The following is a 5,099-nucleotide window of genomic DNA, read 5'->3' as shown; positions in this document are numbered from 1 at the left end:
TCTCGGCTCACCGCAACCTCCGCCTCCTGGGTTCAAGCAATTCTCCTGCCTCAGCCTCCTGAGTAGCTGGGATTACAGGCACGCGCCACCATGCCCAGCTAATGTTTTGTATTTTTTTTAGTAAAGACGGGGTTTCACCATGTTGACCAGGATGGTCTCGATCTCTTGACCTCATGATCCACCCGCCTCGGCCTCCCAAAGTGCTGGGATTACAGGCTTGAGCCACCACGCCCGGCAATTAGGATTTTTAGAAGAAAAAGCCTACTACATTCTGCAATATATAGAAATTACCACTGGAAGCCAGCATTAAGAGTTAGAGAATATTTAAGACGGAAAGAGCTAGATATAATCTAGCCCAATTACCTCACTGCGATGAGGAAACAAGTTTAGAGAAGAGAAGTGGCTTGACAACTGACCCTTCTCAGACTGAAACCAAAACTGAGGTTTCCTTCCTCCTTGACCAGTATCTTTCCCATAACACATCACCGTCATCCTCTTTTAAAAACTTGAAAAATTTGCAAGTTTTAGGGACATGTAAGCATGTCCTGATGTGAGATAACATAAGGCAGGGCATTTGAAACTCGCTCTTAGCTATAGCATAAAATTTTGGAAAGTTCTTATATGTCAACAGGTCATAGTATTTTAATAATCACTGTCAAAGTAAACAGGTGCAGCTTAAGGTCATCCCACAAAATCTATTTCAGTCCCTTACAGTTTTTTCCCTTGCTGTCTATCTGTCTCTTCCTGTGGTTTTTGAAAGTGTTCTCTCCTTGTCCCCTGACTGCCTTTGAATGATATATTGTGAGGAGTGTCTGTTTCCAGGCTTCTCCGTATAGGCCTTGCTCTGCATGCATTTTCCATCTGTTTTTAAGACTCTGTGTTTATAAACCTGGGTGTCTTTCTCAGTTTTGTGTGTGTGTGTGTGTGTGTGTGTGTCTTTTTGTTTGTTTGTTTTACTGTCCCAGTAACTGTGTCTTTCTGAGTTTTCCCGCACTGGTTTTCTTCTACCCTCCACCCCATTTTGTGTCTTTGTGTCTCTAACTCTGCCTGTTCTCCTCCCTTTTCTTTTATATTGCCAGTTTCCTTTCCTATTTCTTTTCTTCACTTTACTAGACACAGAATGGTGAATATTGTGTGTGTGTGTGTGTGTGTGTGTGTGTGTGTGTGTGTGTGTTGAGACAGGGTCTCGCTCTGTTGCCCAGGCTGGAGTGCAGTAGCACGATCACAGCTCACTGCAACCTCCGCCTCCCAAGCTTAAGTGATCCTCCTGCATCAGCCTTTTAGTAGGTACTCAGTAAATACCTAGGTATTCATTAGGATGCCTTTGGATGAAGGTAATAAGCCCTGACTTATATTGGCTTAAACAGCAAGGAAATTTTCTTGAAATTTTTAGAAGCTCAGTGATGTCACCAAGACGGTGTTTTATCCCTCCACTCTGCTATCCTTGGTTTTTTTGGCATTGATCTCAGACCGACTGCCTTCAAAATCTTAATAACAGCTGCCAGCAGAACGAAGGACAAAATGAGCTCTTGTTCACATCCAATGGGAGAGGGAGATCCTCTCTCCCAAACATGGCACTCCTCTCTACCAGATTGGCCCATTTAGGACAAAGGTCCCTGTTCTCCAACTTAACCAATAAAAGCCAGGGGAATGATACCCCCCCCCCCCCACCCAGTAGCTTAGCTCAGTCAAGATCCATCTCTGCGTATGAGGATAATTTCTGAATGGAATCAAGGTTATATTAGAAGGGAGGGAGAGGGATGGGTATCAGGTTAGTATACCATATTCTATTTGTTGAGTTAATTGAGTCATAGCCATTGCTGAGCTGGAAAAAACTCAGAACCTACTATGGATTAAAGTTCGAGAAATCCTTGTTTCCTACATGCAACAGCATTGCTCTGTAGCCCTGAGCTAAGATGGTGTCATGAAACACAGTCTTCTCGCTGTTTATAATCGTAAGCAAACTCTTGGACCCGGGAGGGGATAGATGGGTAATGTCTGTCTGGCTTACTTCTTTCTAGTTAGTACCAACTACCTCCCTTCTTTCTGTGATTGTTCTTGGAATAGGATAAAAATTCTTTCCTTCCCTGTATTTTACAGTCGCCCCTTCCCCCAGGCCTTTTCTATTTTTAAGGATTTTACTCTAATCACCACAACCCCAAAGAATCAAGAAATCTTTAAAATATATTAGAGTAGCTAGTTGTGGCAGCATTAAAACGTAGCTGCAAATTCTTTGACACTCTCTCCATCAAGCTATGAGGCCTACATCCCCATGAAGCTGTATAGCTTCCTAAATGTTATAAAGTCTTAAAAATAGCTTCCGGCAGACCATAGGACAAAATGAGCCCTCATTCACATCCAGCGAGAGAGAGAGAGAGAGAGAGAGACCCTCTCTTCCAAATATGGCACGCCCCTCTACCTATAATATTTATGTAAATGTTATAGGTTAAACATTCCACAACAAAGAAAGGACTCTTTAACATCAAGAGGAAAAGAGACAGGAGAAAAGCTTAACGAAAAGTCCACGAGGTCTGAGACCAAAGGAGCCCTGGTCTGGCTCTGGCTGTCCGTCGGTCTTGCAAGGAAGACTCTGAGGTGGCAGAGCCTTCACTCGCAGATGCAAATGATTACCATGAGTGACTGCAAGACAGTGTCAGCTAAGACAATCGTTTCAAGCAGCTGAAGGCCTAATCTTTTAGTCACGGAGTCCTCTGGTAAGAATTGAAAGTTGGAAGCATGTGCTTGTTTGTGGCCTTATTTGGTTGGATGCAGTTTTTATCTTTTATAATTTGTTTCTTAAAACATCTTATTCTTATTGGCCAAGTGCCCTATGAAATATAAAATGGAGTCCTTTTCTAAGATGGAGTTAGTTATGTCAAGGGTGCTGTATACAGTCTTTTTCCTGGCGTACAACTCCTAAAATCCTTAGAATCTCCAAAGTGATGTCTTTTGGTGTGCTAATGAGGTGACTGATGGCTAGCAGCCCTTAGGCAGCTTCGTAATGGGGGCTGGTCACAAGAAAGACCATGGCAAGGTCAGAGGGTTGGGGCTTTCAGCCCCACCCTCCAAACTCCATCTGCGAAGTGGAGAGGGGCTGAAGGTTGAATTGATTGCGAATGGCTAATGAGTTAATCAATTATTCCTATGTGGTAAAGCTCCCATAAAAACCCAAAAAGGACAGAGGCTGGAGATCTTCCAGATAGCTGAACACATGGAGGTTCTTGGAGGGTGGTGCACCAGAGGGCATGGAAGCTCCAAGCGCCTTCCCACATGCCTTGCCCTATGTACTCTTTATCTGTATCCTTTGTAATCTTCCTTATTACAAACCGAGAAATGTAACTGTTTCCCTGAGTACTGACAGCCACTCTAGCAAATTAATTGAACCCAAGATGGGGGTTGTGGGAACCCCCATTTATACCTGGTCAGTCAAAAGCACAAGTAAAACAATCTGGGGCTTCATCCTAGGGTATCAGAAGTGTCTTGTGAGACTGAGTCCTTCACTGTGTGACCTGATGCTATTTCCAGTTAGATAGTGTTGAAATTCAATTGAATTCGAGCAGAGGTCCCCAATCCCCAGACCTGTAGTGGTCAGTGACCTCTTAGGAAGTGGGCTGCACGGCACGAAAGAGTGGCGGATGAGGAGCAAAGCTTCATCTGTATTTACAGCCATTCCCCATAGCTCACATCACCGCCAGAGCGCCTCCTCCTGTCAGATCAGCAGCGGCGTTAGATTATCATAGGAGCCCAAACCCTATTGTGAACTGCGCCTGCAAGTGATCTAGGTTGCATGCTCCATATAAGAATCTAATGCCTGATGATCTGGCACTGTCTCCCATCACCCCCAGATGGGACTGTCGAGTTGCAAGAAAACAAGCTAAGGGCTCACCCTGATTCTACATTATAGTGAGTTGTAGAATTACTTCATTAAATATTAATATAGAAATGGAGTGCACAATAAATGTAACGCACTTGGATCATCCTGAAATCATCCCCCACCCCCCACCATTGCCTGTGGGAAAACTGTCTTCCATGAAGCCGATCCCTGGTGCCAAAAAGGTTGGGGACCACTGGATTAGAAGACACACAGTTAGTACCCACTGCTGAGTTGCTTGCTTGCCAGTGGAGAGAAATCCCCACATATCTGTTGTCAGAAGCGTGTTGTGAGAGCAGAGTGGGGGAACGGAGTTTGTTTATTCTACAGTTACAGCAATAGGTAACGGGAATTCTACTGCTGGACTATACCAAAGACTGCCAGGCCAGCCTACCTTTCTCACAGTCCTCCTGACTCCCTGTCTTGGATGAGCTCACTGAAGGCCCACATACCTTCATTCTAGCATTTCCTTAATCCGGTTGAGCTGCTTTGGAGGTACTGCAGGTTGTAGGACCTCCCTCCACTCCTGCTCAAGACTGCTTTCAGCAGGCTAGTCAGACAGCAGTTGGCACTGAGTACAACTGGGGAAATGTTACTGGCACTGAGGACTGCTCTAGCTACAAATCCATGGTGACCCACCTTAACTGGGCCCTTGGCATTGCTTGGCAATCCTTTTACAATTGTTTGGAATTCTTGGTAATTCTTGTGCATACAGTCGGCTCCTTCTCCCATGCACCGCAATGGTCATTCTCAACTCTGGTGTTCTCAAACCCCCGACCACAACTGTTACCCACTGTTTCTCGACAGGTGTCTTTGACTCTTCCTTAACCAAGAAAATCAGGACCATCAGACGTGGATGTCACTCAACATCTGAAAATGGATTTGCATATGCACCCCCACAGCTCCTGCCTTCAGGTCAGAGAGAGAGAGGGAATCCACATCCAGTACACAGCCGACTCCCTGTCCATATCCCATTTCAATCTCCTCAAGACCCACGCTTGCTTCACTAGGTATTCCGTCCCTGTTAGGCATCCAACTTCTCCCACCCTGTTGGCTTCTTCCCAAAGACCTATAACCAAGCTCAAATATTTCACTTAAAAGAAAACAAAGGCCGGGCGCGGTGGCTCAAGCCTGTAATCCCAGCACTTTGGGAGGCCGAGGCGGGTGGATCACGAGGTCAAGAGATCGAGACCATCCTGGTCAACATGGTGAAACCCCGTCTCTACTA

Source organism: Cebus imitator, unplaced genomic scaffold, assembly GCF_001604975.1.
Source record: "Cebus imitator isolate Cc_AM_T3 unplaced genomic scaffold, Cebus_imitator-1.0 Scaffold541, whole genome shotgun sequence".
NCBI lineage: Eukaryota > Metazoa > Chordata > Mammalia > Primates > Cebidae > Cebus > Cebus imitator.
Note: the sequence above shows the minus strand (reverse complement) of the source record.